We start from the raw sequence: 21,884 nt of genomic DNA on the forward strand, positions 1-21,884 counted from the left end.
GAGTGATAACATATTTCCAGTTCAAAGATTGTTTTTTATAATGCAACAAGGCATGTGTTATCTCCTAACACCTTCTTTGCCATGTTTTACTCTTTAAAATGCTTAATTATAAAAAATGAAGAAATAGAAATCAAAGGGCGTTCACTTTCATTTTTTTCTAGGGATGTCTTAACGAAAAAAAGCTTCATACATTAAGAATTTGGTTTATTATTTTCTTTAAAAAAGATTTTTTAAAAAATAATAAACCACGGATTTTTCATAAAATCTTCAACAGAAGCAAAAGGTAAATTTAATTTCAGGTATTTATGTCACGTTTGTCTGGTAATGCTTTATAATGCATCTTTAGTTTAATTACCCAGCACTTAATTTGCTGACGAACCGTTTTTCAATACTTCACTACAATAACTGGCAGTGTAATAAAAAATTTTCAAAAAATCAGTGAGTGGAAGCTTTCCCTGGTATTTTCAAAGTGCCATAAGATGTCCATAGAAGAAGCATTGCATAGTAGACGATCAGCACAGGCCTAGGACACTGTCCACTATGTGACCTTGGACAAGTCACAGAGCAATCACCTTATAAATCATAATGGTATTTGTTAAGCGCTTACTATGTGCCGAGCACTATGTGGATGATACCCAAATCTACTTCTCCTCCCCGATCTCTCTCGCTCCCTCCAGGCTTGCATCTCCTCCTGCCTTCAAGACATATTTACTTGAATGTACTCCCATCACCCCAAACCTAACATGTCCAAGACAGAGCTCCTTATCTTCCCTCCCGAACCCTGTCATCTCCTGTACTTTCCCATCGCTGTAGGTGGCACAACCATCCTTCCCATCTCACAAACCCATAACCTTGGTGTCATGCTTGGGGAAGCAGCGTGGCTCAGCGGAAAGAGTCCAGGCTTTGGAGTCAGAGGTCATCGGTTCAAATCCCAGCTCCACCACTTAGCTCTGTGACTTTGGGCAAGTCACTTCATTTCTCTGTGCCTCAGTTCCCTCATCTGTGAAATGGGGATGAAGACTGTGAGCCCCATTTGGGACAACCTGATCATCTTGTAAATGCCCCAGCGCTTAGAACAGTACTTTGCACATAGTAAGCACTTAATAAATGCCATTATTATTATTATTATTATCCTTGACTCCTCTCTCTCATTCAACCCACATGTCCAATCTATCACCAAATCCAGTCAGTCTCACCTTCACGACATCACTAGAATCAGCCCTTTCCTCTCCATCCAAACCACCACCACGTTAGTACATTGACTCATCCTATCCTGCCTAGATTACTGCATCTGCCTCGCTGTTGACCTACCAACCTCCTGCTTCTCCCCACTCCAGACCATACTTCACTCCACTGCCTGGATCATCTTTCTACAGAAACGTTCAGGGCATGTCACTCCCCTCCTCAAAAATCTCCAGTTGTTGCCCATTCACCTCTGTATCAAACAAAAACTCCTCACCATTGGCTTTAAAGCTCTCCTTCACCTTGCCCCCTCCAAACTCACCTCCCTTCTCTCCTTCTATAATGCAGACCGCACATTTTGCTCCTTTAGTGCTAACCTTCTCATTGTGCCTTAATCTCGCCTGTCTCACCACCAACCCCTCTCCCACGTTCTACCTCTGTCCTGGAACGCCCTCCATCCTCAAATCCACCCGACAATTACTCTCCCCCTTCAAAGACTTACTTAAGGTATAAATCCTCCAAGAGGTCTTCCTAGACAAGGTCCTGCTTTTCCTTATCACCCACTCCCTTCTGCATCACCTTGACTTGCTCTCTTTGCTCTTCCTCCCCTCCCTGCCCCACAGCAGTTATGTATATATCTGTACTTTTATTTAATTGATGCCTGTTTACTTGTTCTGTTGTCTTTCTCCCCCATGTAGACTGTGAACTCGTTGTGGGTAGGGCTTGTCTCTCTTTATTACTGTATTGCACTTCCCCAAGTGCTTAGTACAGTGACACCTGTCTACATGTTTTGTTTAGTTGTCTGTCTCCCCCTTATAGCCCATAGTTGGGTAGGGACCATCTCTATATGTTGCTGACTTGTACTTCCCAAGTGCTTTGTACAGTGGTCTGCACACAGTAAGCGCTCAATAAATACGATTAAATGAATGAATGAATGCTCTGCACACAGTAAGATCTCAATAAATATGATTGAATGAATGAATAAATGAAGTCACTTCACTTCTCTGTGCCTGTTACCTCATCAGTAAAAGGGGTATTGAGCCTGTGAGCCCTAAGTGGGACAGGAACAGTGTCCAACCTGATTTTCTTGTATCCACTCCAGCACTTAGTACAGTTTCTGGCACATAGCTGCCACAAGCCCCCCCGGCTCATACCAATCAGGACTTTCCTGGACTGGGGGAACCTCAGTGACCATACCACTGACCACCAAGGTTACGGTGGAAAGGTTTTTACTCAGTTTTACCAATGTGCAAGAGAGTGAGACACATGCACACTCTCACTCCGCTCCACCAAGGGTCCAGTACCAGCCTGTGGTCAAAGGAGCCCATTCTGTCCTTTCTGTCCATGCTTCTTCTCTGCTTCCTAGTGCTGCTGCCTTCTGCTGCTTTCGAATAATAATAATGATAATAATAATAATACTGTTGGCATTTGTTAAGTGCTTACTATGTGCAGAGCACTGTTCTAAGCACTGGGGGGGGGGATACAAGCTGATCAAGTTGTCCCATGTGGGGCTCACAGTCTTAATTCCCATTTTACAGATGAGGGAACTGAGGTGCAGAGAAGTGAAGTGACTTGCCCAAGGTCACACAGCAGACAGGTGGCGGAGCCGGTATTCGAACCCACGACCTCTGACTCCAAAGCCCGGGCTCTTTCCACTGAGCCACGCTGCTTCTCGAATGATGGTCTCCCTCTGCTGCTGCTTTCCACATGCTTCCTTCTCCTCTGCGTGCTTCTCCCCTGAGTGCTTTCTTCTGCTCCTTCGGCCCCTGGAGAGAGCCCGGGCTTAGGAGTCAGAGGTCATGGGCTCTAATCCTGGCTCCACCGCTTGTCAGCTGTGTGACTTTGGGAAAGTCACTTAACTTCTCTGAGCCTCGGTTACCTCATCTGTAAAATGGGGATTAAGACTGTGAGCCCCACGTGGGACAACCTGATCACCTTGTATCCTCCCAAGTACTTAAAGCAGTGCGTTTCACATAGTAAGCACTTAAAAAATGCCATCATTATTATTATTGGGTAGCAGTATGGCTCAGTGGAAAGATCACGGGCTTGGGAGTCAGAGGTCATGGGTTCTAATCCTGCCTTCATCACATGTCTGCTGTGTGACCTTGGGCAAGTCAATTAACTTCTGTGAGCCTCGGTTACCTCATCTGTAAAATGGGGATTGCGACTGTGAGCCCCACGTGGGACAACCTGATCACCTTATATCCCCGCCCAGGGCTTAGAACCACGCTTTGCACATAGTAAGCGCTTAAATATTATTATTATTATTATTATTATTATTATTATTATTATTATTATTATTATTATTATTATTATTCAGCACTCCAGGTGCTTCCTCACAATTCAAGTGACCACCTCTAATCAGCCTTAGGTATCGCAGCAGCTGTCTCTATGTGGCAGCCATTGGTTGGTCCAGGCCCCTCACTGGATACAACAGGGAGAGAAGGCCTTGCCTCCTCCCATGCTCTGCCTCCACAGTCCAGCAATCACCTGTCCTCAAGTAGAACACATCACTGCCTTTGCCAGACTCTTCCCTGTTGTTGTTCACGGGATCACAACAGTCACTAATAAGGCAGCTTGTTGTGGGCTCAAACACCAGTAGGCACTTAACAAATGCCACACTTACTACCCATAGGCCCAAGTATTTGGAATCACAGGGCAATGACAAGAAGGTCTCTGTATGATCAGTGGCACAAGTTTCATTTAAGCCTCTTCTCAATTACAATAGCACTGGGGCAGTCATAAACAGCAAAATAATTATTGTTCCAGATGTTTCTAGACCATGAGCACGCACACTGGATCAAGAGTATCAACATCTACTTAAGGCAGTGTGGGTGATTTGCAAAAAAATAAGACCTGGATCTGTTCTCAAGAAACTTACCATCAATTAGGAAAGACAAGGAGTCATACATTTATTAATATGAAATAGATGAAAGAATGTAAAAGTGGCATTTTATACTACTGATCATCTGCCATGCAAAGATAGTAATTCTCTGGCTTCTTCATTTGCATAAAGTCATTTCTCAGAAACTATTACTTCATTTCCAATATTTTAAAATCTTCTTTCATTATAAATACTAAATCAATTTTATGGAGCTGGTAGTTTTAACAGGCACCTATACTATACCCTTCTAAGCACCAATGCAGTGCCCTGCCCCCAGTGAGCCCTCAGTCAATGCTACCAATTTGTCGATAGATACGTGCTAGCTCTTAGAGCCATTTTCAGGTGGAGGCCATCCAAAAAACGTTACCAAATTCAGTGGACATCGAAGCAGCCTATTCCAATTCTGAGCAATGGAGTAGATAATCAGGACTAGATTAACACAGAGTTTAGCCCTCTCTGGCTAAGGGAGGAGGCCTCAGACATCCTACAGTTCAGTTCTGAGCTGCATGGGCCACTGCTGCAAACACCAGCATGGCTGGACCATGCTTGCTTTCACCCTAAATCACTCATATCATAGTGGAATTCCATTCCCTCCCTGTAGTAGCTGGGGACTCACACTGCTGCTGCAGGAGCCAATCAGGGAGGTGAAGGGGGCCGGGGGTGATTGACTGCCTGTGCATATGTTGGTGCAGGAGCTGTTGGGAATCCACTCCCTATCCCTGACCAGGATCCATCAGTGTCCTGTTGCCACGTTAGCATTGTGGAAGCAGCGTGGCTCAGTGTAAAGAGCAAAGGCTTTGGAGTCGGAAGTTATACGTTCAAATTCCAGCTCCGCCAATTGTCACCTGTGTGACTTTGGGCAAGTCGCTTAACTTCTCTGTGCCTCAGTTACCTCATCTGCAAAATGAGGATTAAGACTGTGAACCGCCCCTGGGACAACATGATCACCTTGTAACCGCCCCAGCACTTGAAACAGTACTTTGCACATAGTACATGCTTAGTAAATGCCATCATTATCATTATTATGTAAGCCCCATCCCCAGTGAGAAGCAGTGTGACCAAATGGAAAGAGTACAGGCCTGGGAATCAGAGGACCTGGCTTCTAATCCTAGCTGATGATGATGGCATTTTATTAAGCCCTTACTATGTGCAAAGCACTGCTTTAAGCACTGGGAAGGCTACAAGGTGATCAAATTGTCCCAGGGGGGCTTACAGTCTTAATCCCCATTTTACAGATGAGTTAAGTGAGGCCCAGAGAAGTTGTAACTTGCCCAAAGTCACACAGCTGACGTGGCGGAGCCGGGATTTGAACCCATGACCTCTGACTCCAAAGCTAGTACTCTTTCCACTGATCCAGTGCTCTTTCCACTGAGCCACGCTGCTTCTCAAAAACTTGGATTAGATGCCACGAAGTAGGTGGCAATGCCTTAACCATATATATGTTGTCCAGGCCACTAGGACCTCTTCCATCCTTCTCAAGGGGAGTGCTAGCCTTCTCTCCTTTCATACAACACATGGTTGTATGAAACCACGTGAACCACTTGCCTGCTCTATGACCTTGGGCAAGTTCCTGAACTTCCCTGTGCCTCAGTTTTCTCATCTGTAAAGGGGCTTGGGGGGATTCAATACCTCTTCTCCCTCCTATTTGAGCCCCATAAGAGACAGGGACCATGTCTGATCTCATATTCTTGTATTTACCTTAACACTTAGTTCAGCGCTTTTCAAACTTGACAATTACCACAATTATTATTGCTAGTTGGTTGGACTTACCACTGCTGCCACCCACAAATTGCTGGCTGAATAGACCTGAAGGAGGTAGGGAAGCCTGGCCTGGGGCGCTGAGGTCCTCAATCTTGAGTGGATGGAAAGCTGGTCCAAGCTGCCCCACAGTCACCCACATGCCATCGTCACATTGGGTCAGATGATTTGACAGAATGCTACTTTAAAGCCCCCGGACCACCTTCTCCCATCATCACCTCTGCCTTCCACTCTCCGTCCCAGCTGGACCAGCTTCCTTCCTTCCGTCCCTTCCTTCCTCTCTCCCTCGTCCCCCTCTCCATCCCCCCATCTTACCTCCTTCCCTTCCCCACAGCACCTGTATATATGTATATATGTTTGTACATATTTATTACTCTATTTATTTATTTATTTTACTTGTACATATCTATTCTATTTATTTTATTTTGTTAGTATGTTTGGTTTTGCTCTCTGTCTCCCCCTTTTAGACTGTGAGCCCACTGTTGGGTAGGGACTGTCTCTATATGTTGCCAATTTGTACTTCCCAAGCGCTTAGTACAGTGCTCTGCACATAGTAAGCGCTCAATAAATACGACTGATGATGATGACCAGCTCTGGAGTTGCACTGAGGGAGTTCAGTCCTATCATCCAACCCGGCTCAGGCTATGAGGCAGGATTTGGGGCTCAGCAGAAGCCGTGTCTACACTTGGCCACCTCTTCTCCCTACTTTGGGGGCCTTGGAAGATGTGGGAAGAGGATGGAGGAGGAGGGTGGGGAAAACAGCATGGGAACTGGAGAAGCCCCTCCCCAGGAATGTAGAGTGGCAGATTCTTGTTTTTGGTCTTTACTGAGGGTAATCTTAGAGAAAGGTCAATATTCAAATCACTTTTTGCGTAAGATACATAAGAAGCACTGGATCGAATTGTGGTAACTGCCTAGGATATTTTCAAATAATAATAAGAAATTAGATGTAAACAAATCTTGTAATGGGAATCGTTAGAAGGGTTCCTAAAACTAATCCCAGTTATTAAGGGTTGATCAGTTTAACTCAGTGCATGCCATATTCCACTGAGTTGCAAAGTAACTTTGGGGTTGAGTTAGAATTGGGGCAAATCCATATATATGCTTCCAAATATGTCATACACTGTATGATAAAATAATAATAATAATAATGAGAATGACGATAATATTTGTTAAAGACTTACTATGTGCTAAGCACTACACTAAGTTCTGGAACTAGATTCAAAATAATCTTACTGGACACGCTCCCTATCTAAAATGGAACTAACAGTCTAAGGGGGAGGGAGAACAGGTATTTAATTTCCATTTTACAAATGACAAAATTGAGGCACCAAGAAGTGAATTGATTTGCGAAGGTCACATGGCAGGCAAGCTTGGGTTAGCACCCAGGTCCTCCAGTTTGCAGGCCTGTGCTCTTTCCATTAGGCCATGCTATTTCAGTGGCATCACACATCACACATTAGAGAGCCTCAAAAAACAGATCAGCCCCCAGGACTTGGGTGGGTTAATCCATTCTGTTTGCTGGCACATAATTGTTTGTTACTGACAGACAATTATAGGAGAATGGGAGGATAATGATAGTAATAATTATGGTATTTGTTACCTGTTCACTGTGTGCCAGGCACTGTGCTAAGTCAGGATCAGGAGGATTGGGGAGTAGGGTTGCAGTGTCACATAAAAGAACTGTGTTTAACTTAAAGGGCAATGTATCAGCACTACAATAGTTTACTCATTTAGGGAACATTCAAAGTGCAATTAATTACAAGATAATGGGCTCATAGTTACCCATCCTACAAACCATTGCTACAATGGACAGTGACAGCCACCAAGGTCAACAGAATGTTGGGCCTCATTCAGAAGAGTTTTGAGGAAGAAAATAAATGTGTTTTGACATTCTTTAAGACCACAGCACATACTCAGTTGAAATACTGCATGCAGGTCTAGTCACCACATTTTAAAAACCAAGATGGCATAGAAAAGAGCAATCATAATGATCAGGGGAATTCAGCAGTTACCCTGTGAGATTAGACTCAAAGATCAAGACTCTTCAATATGTAAAGATGAAGGCTGAGAGAAAGCAGGCTGGAAATTTTAAAAAGGGTTCTGACAGGGCAAATATAGAATCACTGCTCCCTAAAGCCCACAACAGGACAAAGAGGCACTTATTGAAGCTTAAAAATATTAGGTTCAAGACAAACCTTTCGCACAGCATATGTAATTCATTCCCACCTCAAATTGTGCAGGCTGAACATTTCAATACCTCAATAAGAGTTTAGAAAAATTCATGGACAAGACATCCAGGATGGGTAGCTAAAGTGATAGAGGTATAGAGGGATAGAAAATGGAAATGAAAGATAGAGTCATAACCATTAGGATGGAAGGCGAGAAGGACAGTAATCATAGTACATTTTTAACTACTCTCTTTTTAATATATGCCAGACACTATCCTAAGTGCTGAGGGAGAAACAAGCTGGACATAGTCCATGTCCCACTTGGTGCTGACAGTCTTAATCCTCATTTTACAGATGAGGTAACTGAGGCCCAGAGATGTTAAGTGACTTACCCAAGGTCACACAGCGGAAAAGTGGATCAGAATCCAGGTCCTTCTAACTTCCAGGCCCACGCTCTATCCACTAGGCAATGCTGCTCCACATGCATCTTGTTAAAACTGTCATAAATAGGAGTAGATGGGTTATTGGACTATCTAGGTCAAGACTGTTTCAGGAATCGCCCATTTGTAAGGGCTGCCATTCCAACCGAAAAGAGCATGGGCCTGGGAATTAAAGGACAGGGGTTCCAATCCCAGATCTGCCACTTGACAGAAGTGTGACCTAGAGCAAGTTACTTAAATTCTGTGGACCTTGATTTCCTCATTTGTAAAATGAGGCTAAAATACTTGTTACCCTTCCTACTTGGAAGAAGCAGCATGGCTCAGTGGAAAGAGCCCGGGCTTTGGTGTCAGAGGTCATGGGTTCACATCCCGGCTCCATCACTTGTCAGCTGTGTGACTTTGGGCAAGTCACTTCACTTCTCTGGGCCTCCGTTACCTCATCTGTAAAATGGGGATGAAGACTGTGAGCCCCCTTGGGACAACCTGATCACCTTGTAACCTCTCTAGCACTTAGAACAGTGCTTTTCACATAGTAAGCACTTAATCAATCAATCAATCAATCAATCAATTGTATTTATTGAGCGCTTACTATGTGCAGAGCACTGTACTAAGCGCTTGGGAAGTACAAATTGGCAACACATAGAGACAGTCCCTACCCAACAGTGGGCTCACAGTCTAAAAGGGGGAGACAGAGAACAGAACCAAACATACCAACAAAATAAAATAAATAGGATAGAAATGTACAAGTGAAATAAATAAATAAATAAATAAATAGAGTAATAAATATGTACAACCATATATACATATATACAGGTGCTGTGGGGAAGGGAAGGAGGTAAGATGGGGGGATGGAGAGGGGGATGAGGGGGAGAGGAAGGAAGGGGCTCAGTCTGGGAAGGCCTCCTGGAGGAGGTGAGCTCTCAGCAGGGCCTTGAAGGGAGAAAGAGAGCTAGCTTGGCGGAGGGGCAGAGGGAGGGCATTCCAGGCCCGGGGGATGACGTGGGCCGGGGGTCGATGGTGGGACAGGCGAGAACGAGGTACGGTGAGGAGATTAGCGGTGGAGGAGCGGAGTGTGCGGGCTGGGCTGTAGAAGGAGAGAAGGGAGGTGAGGTAGGAGGGGGCGAGATGATGGAGAGCCTTGAAGCCCAGGGTGAGGAGTTTCTGCCTGATGCGCAGATTGATCGGTAGCCATTGGAGGTTTTTGAGGAGGGGAGTAATATGCCCAGAGCGTTTCTGGACAAAGATAATCCGGGCAGCAGCATGAAGTATGGATTGAAGTGGAGAGACACACGAGGATGGGAGATCAGAGAGAAGGCTGGTGCAGTAGTCCAGACAGGATAGGATGAGAGCTTGAATGAGCAGGGTAGCGGTTTGGATGGAGAGGAAAGGTCTGATCTTGGCAATGTTGCGGAGCTGAGACCGGCAGGTTTTGGTGACGGCTTGGATGTGAGGGGTGAATGAGAGAGCGAAGTCGAGGATGACACCAAGGTTGCGGGCTTGTGAGACGGGAAGGATGGTAGTGCCATTGCTATCATTATTATAATTATTACTTAGGTTGCGAGTCATGAGGGGCAGGACTTTGTCCAAAATGGTTGTTTTGTCACAAACCCGGTATTTAGTACAGTGTTTGGCACAAAGCAAGCCCTTAACAAATACCACAATTATTATTACTATTTTCCCAGTCCTACCCCTCCCTTTAAGGGCAGAGTCTCCCACTTCTTTCTGCATCCCCAGCTGCATTGGAAATTAAGTAGTTCTGTGAAAAAAAAGTCTTTGAGGTAGACTTTTTAAAAATGGTATTTGTCATTTACTATGTGTCGAACACTGTTCTAAGCACTGGGGTAGATACAAAATAATTATATTAGGCCCAATCCCTGTCCTGCCTGGGGCTCATAGTCTAAGTAGGAGGACCAACACCTCCTACTGAAGTCCCACCTTCATAGCATTATTCATTCATTCATTCATTCATTCAATCATATTTATTGAGCGTTTACTTTATGCAGAGTACTGTACTAAGCGTTTGGGAAGTACAAGTTGGCAACATATAGAGACGGTCCCTACCCAACAACAGGCTCACAGTCTAGAAGGGGGAGACAGACAACAAAACAAAACATGTAGACAGGTGTCAAAATTGTCAGAACAAATAGAATTAAAGCTAGATGCACATCATTAACAAAATAAATAGAATAGTAAATATGCACAAGTAAAATAGAGTAATAAATCTGTACAAATATATACGAGTGCTGTGGGGAGGGGAAGGAGGAAGGGTGGAGGGGATGGGGAGGAGGAGAGGAAGAAGGGGGCTCAGTCTGGGAAGGCCTCCTGGAGGAGGTGAGCACTCAGTAGGGCTTTGAAAATGAGCACTTTCCTTTCCATCCAGACTGTGCCATCTTAATACAATCACTCGTTCTATGCCACCCGGATTACTGCATCAGCCTCCTTTCTGACCTCCTAGCTTCCTGAATCTCCCCACTCTGCTTCCTGGATCATTTTTCTACAAACGTGTTCATGACATGTCACTCCTTTCCTCAAAAAATTCCAGTGGTTGCCTATCCACCTCTGCATCAAACAAAAGCTCCTCACCATTGGCTTTAAAGCACTCCGTCACCTTGGTCTCACCTAACTCACCCTTCTACTTTCCTCCTACAACCCAGCCAGCACACTTCACTCCTCTAATGCTAACCTTCTCACTCTGCCTCGATAATAACAATAATGATAATCATGGTAATTGTTAAGCACTTATTGTTGCCAGACATGTACTAAGCGCTGGGGTGGAGACAAGCAAATCGAGTTTGACGTAGTCCTTGTCATTCATTCATTCATTCATTCAATCATATTTATTGAGTGCTTACTGTGTGCAGAGCACTGTACTAAGCGCTTGGGAAGTACAAGTTGGCAACATATAGAGACGGTCCCTACCCAACAGCGGGCTCACAGTCTAGAAGGGGGAGACAGACAACAAAACAAAACATTAACAAAATAAAATAGAGTAGTAAATATGTACGTTAAATAAATGGAGTAATAAATCTGTACAAACATATATAAAGGTGCTGTGGGGAGGGGAAGGAGGTAGGGCGGGGGAGATGGGGAGGGGGAGAGGAATGGGGGGGCTCAGTCTGGGAAGGCCTCCTGGAGGAGGTGAGCTCTCAGTGGGGCTTTGAAGGGAGGAAGAGAGCTAGCTTGGTGGATGGGCGGAGGGAGGGCATTCCAGGCCAGAGGGAGGACATGGGCTGGGGGTCGACAATGGGGCAGGCAAGAACGAGGCACAGTGAGGAGGTTAGCGGCAGAGGAGTGGAGGGTGCGGGCTGGGCTGAAGAAGGAGAGAAGGGAGGAGAGGTAGGAGGGGGCGAGGTGATGGACAGCCTTGAAGCCGAGAGTGAGGCATTTTTGCCTGTTGCATAGGTTGATTGGTAGCCACTGGAGATTTTTGAGGAGGAGAGTAACATGCCCAGAGCGTTTCTGCACCAAGATGATCCGAGCAGCAGCGTGAAGTATAGATTGAAGTGGGGAGAGACAGGTGGATGGGAAATCAGAGAGGAGGCTGATGCAGTAATCAAGTTGGGTTAGGATGAGAGATTGAACCAGCAGGGTAGCGGTTTGGATGGAGAGGAAAGGGCAGATCTTGATGATGTTGCAGAGATGAGAGAGGCAGTTTTTGGTGATGGATTTACAGATGAGGTAACTTAGGCCCAGAGAAGTGAAGTGACTTCCCCAAGGACACAGAGCAGACGTGGCAGAGCCGGCATTAGAACCCATGACCTTCTGATTCCTAAGCCCGTGCCAATGCCGTGCTATGCCTTTCTCACCACTGACCTCTTGCCCATGTCCTGCCTCTGGCCTGGAATGTCCTCCCTCCTCAAATTCAACAGACAGTTACAGTTCCCCACATCTAAGCCTTATCGAAGGCACTTCTCCTCCAGGAGGCCTTCTTTGACTAAGTCCCCCCATTCCTCTTCTCCCACTCCATTTTGTGTCACATTGACTTGCTCCTTTTGTACTTCCCCCCGCTAGCTCCTCAGCACTTATTCATTCATTCAATCATATTTATTGAGTGCTTACTGTGTGCAGAGCACTGGACTAAGCCCTTGGAAGAGTACAAAACAACAATAAACAGACGTGCTCCCTGCCCACAATGAACCTATGTACATATCTGTGATTTATTCATTTATATTAGTGTCTGTCTCCTCTGCTCTAGATGGTAAGCTCATTGTGGGCAGGAAATGTGTCCGTTTATTGCTGTTTTGTCCTTCCCCAAGTGCTTAGTACAGTGCTCTGTACACAGTAAGCGCTCAATAAATATGATGAAATGAATGAATGAAAGAACAGGAGAACTGAGGCATAGAGAAGATAAGTGACTTCCCCACGGTCACACAACAAGCAACTGATAGAGCCAGAATTAGAACTCAAGTCTGCTGACTTCCAGGCTCGTGCTCTTTCCAACAGGCCATACTGCTTCTCACTAAAATTAAAATAATTCTCAGATGGGAGGAAGAAAGAAAAGAAGGTTTGGTACACGAGATAGTACTTAAGAATTTGGATATGCAAATTGGTACTTTTTAATGATATTTGTTAAGTTCTTAATACAGTGGTTAGCACATAGTATTCATTCATTCAGTCATATTTATTGAGTGCTTACTGTGTGCAAAAAAAACTGTACTCAGGGCTTGGAAAGTACAATTCAGCAACAGAGAAAATCTCTGCCCACAATGGGCTCACAGTCTAGAAGGGGGAAGACAAACATCAAAACAAGTGAACAGGCATCAATTACATCGATATAAATGAATAGAGTTATAGATGTATGTACATCATTAATACAAATAAATAGAATTATAAATATATAAATATGTACACAAGTGTTGTTGGGGGGAGAGCAAAGGGAGAGAGTCAGGGCAATGGGGAGGGGAGTGGGAGCAGAGGAAAAGGGGGGCTTAGTCTGGGAAGGCCTCTTGGAGGAGGTGAGCCTTCAGTAGGGCTTTGAAGGGGGGAAGTGTGATTCTTTGAAGGCTGTGAGGAAGGTGAGCATTCCAGGCCAGAGGTAGGACATGGTCCAGGAGTCGACGGTGGAACAGGCGAGAACGAGGCACAGTGAGGGGGTTAGCAGCAGAAGAGCAGAAGGTTGCAGGCTGGGCTGTAGAAGGAGAGAAGGAAGATGAGGTAGGTGGGGGCGAGGTGATAGAGAGTTTCGAAGCCAATAGTTCACTAGTGACTACACTAGTCATTAAAATAATATCAATGTGGCCAATTGGGGAAAAATCCAGAGGGTAGCCCCAGTGGTGCTTAATATGTTACCATCATCATTAGTATAAGCATTTATATGTGCCAGGCACTGAAGTAGATACAAAGCTAATCAGGTAGGCCATAGTTCCTATCCCACACGGGGTTTGCAGTCTTAATCCCCATTACAGATGATGTACCTGAGGCACAGAGAAGTGAAGAGGCTTACCCAAGGTAATCCAGCAGACAAATGGCAGAGAAGGGATTAAAATCCAGATCCTTCTGACTCCCAAGCCCATGCTATATAAACTAGGTCATGCTGCCTCCCAGAAGTTGAGAATGCAGAAAGGAGTATTATTATTGTTAACAAATTGCAATCAATCAATAATATTTATTGATCACTCACTATGTGCAGAGCACTATACTAAGAGCTTGGGAGAGTACAATGCAACAATAAACAGAAAAATTACCTGCTTTTTTTCTTCTACTCTCTATCGGGGGAGACAGACATTAATATGAATAAATAAATTACAGATGTGTATAAGTGCTGTGGGACTGGAAGGGGGGACAAATAAAGGGAGCAAGTCAGGACAACACAGAAGCAGGTGGGGCTGAATTGTACTTTCCAAGAGGAAAGGAGGGCTTAGTCAGGGAAGGCCTCTTGAAGGAGATGAGCCTTCAATAAGGTTTTAAAGTTGGGGATAGTGATTGTCTGTTGGATTTGAGGAGGGAGGACATGGATGAGGGGACAGTGGTAAGACAGACAAGATTGAGGTACAGTAAGAAGGTTAGCGTTAGAGGAGTGAAGTGTGCTGGCTGGGTTGTAGTAGGAGAGTAGTGAGGTGAGGTAGGAGGGGGACAGGTGATTGAGTGCTTTAAAGCCAATAGTGAGGAATTTTTGTTTGATACGAAGGTAGATGGGCAATCACAGGAGTTTTTTGAGGAGTGGGGAAATATTTCCATTACAGTTTTGTAGAAAAATGATCCAGACAGCAGAGTGAAGTATGGAATGAAGTGGAGAGAGGCTGGGAGGCCAGCAAGAAGGCTAATACAGTAATGAAGGTGAGATTCAATGAATGATTTGAATATCTTGGTAGTAGTTTGGATGGAGCAGAAAGGGTGGATTTTAGTGATGTTGTGAAGGTGGAACTGACAGGATTTAGTGATGGAGGGAATATGTGGGTTAAATGAGTGGGAGGAGTCAAGGGTGACACCAAGGTTATGGATTTGTGAGACAGGAAGGATGGTAGGGCCATCTACAGTGATGGGAATGTCAGAGGGAGGACAAGATTTGGGTGGGAACATAAGGAATTCTGTTTTAGAAAAGTTATGCTTGCGGTGAAGGCAGTAGGAAATGCAAGACTCCAGAGAGGTAGAGGGATCAGAGATTGAGATGGCCTTTGTTAAGTGCTTACTATGTGCAGAGCACTGTTCAAAGTGCTGGGGAGATACAAGGTGATCAGGTTGTCCCACGTGGGGCTCACAGTCTTAATCCCCATTTTCAGATGAGGCTCAGAGAAGTGCAGTGACTTGCCCAAGTTCACACAGCAGACATGTAGATTTGGTATCATCCACAAAGAGGTAGTAGTTGAAGCCCTGTGAGTGAATGAGTTCTCCAAAGAACTGGATCTTGAGGGACCCCCACAGTTGGGGAGTGGGAGGCAGAAAAAGAACCAATGAAGGAGACTGAGAATGAGCGGCCATTGAGATAAGATGAGAACCAGGAGAGGACAGTGTCAGTGAAGCTGAGGTTGTATCACGTTTTTTATCATTGCCATTTTATTTATTGAGTGCTTACCATATTTAAAGCACTGTTCTAAGTGATGATGATGGTATTTGTTAAATGCTTACTATGTGCAAAGCACTGTTCTAAGCACTGGGGAGGTTACAAGGTGATCAGATTGTCCCACAGGGGGCTCACAATCTTCATCTCCATTTTACAGATGAGGGAACTGAGGCACAGAGAAGTTAAGTGACTTGCCCAAAGTCACACAGCTGACAGTTGGTGGAGCTGGGATTTGAACCCATGATCTCTGACTCCAAAGCCTGTGCTCTTTCCCAGCAGCTCTCCCCTCGGGGAGGGACATGTCAGCCCAGTGGCTCTCGCCTCAGGGAGGGACACATTAGCCCGTCAGAACTCCACTCAGGGAGGGTCACCCCAGCCCGGCCGCTCTCCCCTCAGGTAGGGTCCCCCCGGCCCGGCCGCTCTCCCCTAAGGGAGGAACACCCCAATCCATCAGCTCTCCCCTCAAGGATGGACACCTTAGTCTGTCAGCTCTCTCCTCAGGGAGGGACACCCCGAACCAACAGCTCTCGCCTCAGGGAAGGACAACCCGGGCCAGGCAGCTCTCCCTTCAGGGAGGGACCTGTTAACCCGGCAGCTCTCCCCTCCAGAAGGAACACCCCAACCTGCAAGTTAATCAGGATGAAAACAGTCCCACTTGGGGCTCACAGTCTAAGTAAGTAGGAAGATATTTAATTTCCATTTTCCAGTTTAAGAAACTGAAGCACAGAGAAGTTAAGTAACTTATCCGAGGTGACACAGCAAGCAGTTGGCAGAGCTGGGATCCAGGCCCTCTGACTTCGTGGCCCATGCCGTTTCCACCGGGCCACACTGATCCAAATGATAAATTGATGATAAATGATCGTGATGTGATAAATGATAAATGACTAGGGGTCAGTTAGGGGACTATAACCTAAAGAGAAGGATGATTAATCAGGGAAGGTGTACTGGAAGAGATGGGATTTCAAATTGGCTTCAAAAACAGGGAAAGCTGTGGTCTGGTGGACCTGAAGGGAGAGAAAGCTCCAGGAAGGGAGAAGAGAAGAGGTAGGTGCTAGGGAGGGTGTAAAAGAGGACCTACAAATAATTTCCCCTCTCAGGGACACACCTGGAGAGTTTCTGGGACTCTATCAGTCTCGACTATGGGAGGGAGAGACAAGCAGAGGTATATCCATTTCATTCCTAGCTTGGGCAGTGGATTCATTCATTCATACATTCATTCAATCGTATTTATTGAGCGCTTACTGTGTGCAGAGCACTGTACTAAGAGCTTGGGAAGTACAAGTTGGCAACATATAGAGACAGCCCCTACCCAACAACGGGCTCACAGTCTAGAAGTGGATAGTGAGTGGAAGGCAATATTCTACAAGTCAAGACCCCTGTGCTGGGCAGCATTGGCATGGGAAAGAGTTGAGGGCGGAGACTCAAGTTTACCGCACGGAAGAAGGCAATGGTAAACAGTTTCCATATTTTTACTAAGAAAACTCTATCGATATACTACAAGAACGATTGCAAATGGAGGTGGGGGCATTCTGGGAGAGATGTGTCCATGCCATCGCTATGGGTCAGAGATGACTCAACATCTTAATACTACTGCTAATAATAATAATAATATTGGTATTTGTTAAATGCTTACAATGTGCCAAGCACTGTTCTAAGCACTGGGGGAGATACAAGGTAATCAAGGTTGTCCCACATGGGGCTCACAGTCTTCATCCCCATTTTACAGATGAGGGAACTGAGGCACAGAGAAGTTAAGTGACTTGCCCAAAGTCACACAGCTGACAGGTGGTGGAGTGGGGATTCGAACCCATGACCTCTGACTCCCAAGCCCGGGCTCTTTCCACTGAGCCACAAGAGAAGAAGAGAGGAGCAGAGAATGTGCTTGAGAGGAGCAAAGAATGTGAGCTGAGCTGTAGTGGAAAAAGGGAGTTGATATGTAGGATGAAAAGAGTCCATTATAAATATACATGAGAAGCAGCATGGCTCAGTGGAAAGAGCACGGGCTTGGGGGTCAGAGGTCATGGGTTCTAATCCCGGCTCCGCCACTTACCAGCTCTGTGACATAGGGCAAGTCACTTAACTTCTCTGTGCCTCAGTTACCTCACCTGGAAAATGGGGATTAAGACTGTGAGCTCCATGTGGGACAACCTGATTACTTTCTATGTCCCCCAGTGCTTGGAACAGTGTTTGGCACATAGTAGTAACAAATACCAAAATTATTATTATTGTTATTATATAGTGTTTGTTTTGGATCAGAGGCTTTGGGAAAATCAGATCACCACAGGATACTCAATCAATCAATCAATCAATCAATGGTACTTTTGAACACTCAAGCTCTTGGGAGAGTTCAGTATAATTGAGTTGGTGGGTAGGATCCCTGCCGTCAAGGAGATTACAGTCACTTTCAGGAGTTTACAATTTAGTAAAATGAAAACAACGGCTAGTATGGTGGGCACAATAAAAACTCATATTCAGGAATGTCATCTTTGAATACAAATATAATCTACATAGATTGTATGTTAAATTGTAGACTAGGAGATCGTCAGGGCAAAAAACATGTTTCTTGATTCTCTCATAGGTGTATCGTACCCTCATTCATTCATTCAATCATATTTATTGAGCACTTACTGTGTGCAGAGCACTATACTAAGCGCTTAGAAAGTACAAGTTGGCAACATATAGAGACAGTCCGTACCCAACAATGGGCTCAACAGTCTAGGAGGGGGAGACAGACAACAAAACAAAACATGTGGATAGGTGTCAAGTCGTCAGAACAAATAGAATTAAAGCTAAATGCACAATCATTAACAAAATAAATAGAACAGTAAATATGTACAGAGTTCAGTAGGCACTTAGTACCATTAATTGATTAATTGATTAATCATATATATGCTAGCACACACACACACACACCCAGAAAATCTTGTAGAATCTCACTAATACCTCTTAGAAGAGTGATTATGGTTGTAATATGTTACTCTTAATTCAAGTTTAAACAAAAACTGCACACTTTAATTTTGGCTACAAAATCTATTATCTAGGAATATTCCACAGACCATGTTTACAATATGGCATTAAGTATATTGCAAAAGGAAAGGCTATGGCACCGGGAGTTAGAAGAATGGGTTCCCCTCCCAGGTCTGCCACTTGCTGCTGAGAATCAGCTTGGGCAGCTCAACTTGTGCATGCTTCTATTTCCTCATTTGTAAAACTGGAATAAAATACCTGTTCTCTTTCCACCTTAGTCTGTATATTCTGAATGTGTGCTGCAACTGTAACTGACCTTATGACCTTGAATCTGCACCCAAGTTTATTATTGTTCTTATTGATTATCTATGATAATAATACTAACAATAATATTGGTTAAGCAATTACTATGTGCCAAGTATTGTACTCAGCACTAGAGTAGATACAGCGCAACCTGATAGACACAGTCCCTGCCTGTCATGGGGCTCATTGGCTAAGGGAGAACAGGTATTTAAACCCCATTTCACAGACAAGGACACTTAGCCACAGATAAATTAAGTGACATGCTCAAAATCATATGGCAGAGAAGCAGCATGGCATAGTGGAAAGAGCACGGGACAACCTGATTACCTTTTATATACCCCAGCGCTTTGAACAGTGCACACAATGCTTGAAGTTAGCCCTTAATACCAACTTTATAATGATATTAAAATCACATCTCCTCCTGAAGACTTTCCTGATTAATCTCTTATCTTTCCACCCCATTTAGTTCTTACTGCTTGCCCCATAAGCATTTAGGTACTGACCCCAGTCCCTTTCACCACAGCACTCATATATGTATATTTGTTGCTTCCCCTGCCTGTAATTGGTTTTAGTGTCTGTCTTCCCTGCTCAACTGTAAGCTTTTTGAGATCAGGGATCAAATCTACTAACGCTTTTATGTTCTCCCAAGCACTTAGTACAATGTTCTTTAAAGCATAGGAGCTTAATACATACTATTGGTTGGTTGATTGATGAACAAAAAACCTTAATTTCTATAATCTACATATCATAGCATCTCAGGCATGCTGTTAAGATTCTGCATCCTTTTTTGCCACAGAATGTTTTCATGTATAACAACATGTCTGTAACTTTTTAAATCAGCACAACACTTCACATTTTAAGATATTTAGAAAGGGACATTTTAATGTAGTAATATAGAGCTATCCCAAGTTACAATTATGGCCCAACACATCCATTTCAGGGATATGATACGCAGTTTTTGTTGACATATCGCCTCAAAGTTGCATCCACTTACTTGCTGCCATTAAATCAACTCCCTCCATGCTTCCTCCTCCTGTTGCATCGGTGACTTTTCTGACACTCTTCTGCCAAGCCAAAACTCACTGACCCTATCCATATCTCCCAACCCCCTTTACACACACTGGCATATTTTTTTTCTTTTTTAAAATTTTGGCCATTCTCCTATACATAGTTCAACATATATTCCCCCTTTACTGCTTTAGTGATGTAAAACTCTATTCTACTTGATATTTAAAGTGCATCTTTGGTATTTGTTTTGTTTTGTTTTCAAGCAAGACAGACATTATAAGAAAATTTGATATGATTTAAATACTTGATATTTTCCCTCTCTTCTACCTTTCTTCTCCCCTTCTGATCTTCTAGTTGCTGAACCCAAGTCTTTGTGACCTGTGGTGCCAATCCAGAGCTGACATTATTAATAGGTGAAATGTTCCTTGGGCCTTAAAAAGCAGCCCCACACAATGCAATGTACAGATATTCCCATCTCCATGATTTATAGGGAGGATTTCAAAGTTTCAACATTCCCTGCTATCCACTTGGGTGGCTTCAAGGCAAATCCTTAGATTTCATATGGGCTGTTGTTGGGAGACTGTTACAATCTGATGCCAATCGTGGGACTTCCCAGATCAACCAGGAAGCATGCTTTGTTAGACCTCTAAGAGCCAAGAAGCAGCTTGGCCCAGTGGATGTTTATTTTACTTTGTTAATATGTTTTGTTTTGTTGTCTGTCTCCCCCTTCTAGACTGTGAGCCCGCTGTTGGGTAGGGACCGTCTCTATATGTTGCCAACTTGTACTTCCCAAGCACTTGGTACAGTGCTCTGCACACAGTAAGCGCTCAATAAATACGATTGAATGAATGAATGACCTATTGAATTGACAAGATGGAATCATATCTATGTTTTTCTTTTTTTGTAATAAAGAAAAATTAAGCTGCTGAAACACACACAGCACCAGTAGGACTAGTTCATAAATATTTCATTAAAGAAGAAATTGTTCTGTGTACATTTTAATTTATGAGTTTAAAACTGGAACCCAGCTATATTAAGAAGCTATGCCTCTGTGTACAAATATCACCATTTTCCTTTATTAAATGGGTAGGCATTACTTTAGCAGCTTTATTGGGTATCAGTGTGCTATGGGATTCTTACAAAATATTTCATAATGGGAAAGACTGTGAGCCCACTGTTGGGTAGGGACTGCCTCTATATGTTGCCAGTTTGTACTTCCCAAGCGCTTAGTACAGTGATCTTCACATAGTAAGCGCTCAATAAATATGATTGAATGAATGAATGAATGAAGAAATCTTATTGAATGATAGAAAATAGTACATGATTTTCCAAATTTAGTTGGAAATTGATAGTAGATAAGTATGTTCCTTTACTTTCATAGATGAAGAAAAAAAAACTTCCCCAAGCAAGTCTTCGATGATGTAGACATGCTTAGTTTAAAACTTCATTTTTCATTGGCTGTCACTGCTCACTATTAGAAATTTCCCAAGCCCAAATAGACCATTTTACTTCTGCAATTAGGCTCCCATTCAGATTATGGTGCATCACTTTGAATTGTTATAGCTAACTGCAATGGAAAATTTGAAAAATGTCATTTTCCAGATGTTACAGAAACTCATCTTAAAAGTCTCAAGCATATCTGCTGCAGATTGGGTATACTGTGTTTGAAATATTTCCCAATCCATAGCCCCTAGGATATATTTTTTGGTCAAAGTATTATATCCCAACATTCATCCAATCGTATTTATTGAATGCTTACTGTGTGCAGAGCACTGGACTAATAGCTTGGGAAGTACAAGTCGGCAACATATAGAGACAGTCTATACCAAACAATGGGCTCACAGTCTATTTTCAGTGCTTGTGGTTTGCTAAATGATTTACAATATTGGTAATAAGCATTCTCAACATATTGGGCCTTTAGTAGCTGTTCTGATATACATTCAGAATGTGCATCCTGGATAATAAAATAAATCCAAGATTATTTTAACAACTTCAGAGTCTATTACATGTCCAAGACTGAACTTCTTGTCTTCCCTCCCAAACCCTGCCCTCTCCCTGACTTTCCTATCTCTGTTGACGGCACTACCATCCTTCCCGTCTCACAAGTCCACAACCTTGGTGTCATCCTCGACTCCACTCTCTTGTTCACCCCTCACAAGCCATCACCAAAA

At 43.9% G+C, this 21,884-nt stretch overlaps 1 non-coding gene across 1 annotated transcript; it reads right to left on the bottom strand.

Moving 5' to 3' along the window:
• Positions 1-5,452: 5,452 nt before the first annotated feature.
• LOC119927574 lies at positions 5,453-5,580 on the bottom strand. Its single transcript, XR_005450566.1, has one exon. It is a non-coding gene; the product is annotated as a U6atac minor spliceosomal RNA (small nuclear RNA).
• Between the last annotated feature and the right edge of the window lie 16,304 nt (positions 5,581-21,884).

This window comes from Tachyglossus aculeatus, chromosome 4 (assembly GCF_015852505.1).
Source record: "Tachyglossus aculeatus isolate mTacAcu1 chromosome 4, mTacAcu1.pri, whole genome shotgun sequence".
In the NCBI taxonomy this organism is placed as follows: Eukaryota; Metazoa; Chordata; class Mammalia; order Monotremata; family Tachyglossidae; genus Tachyglossus; species Tachyglossus aculeatus.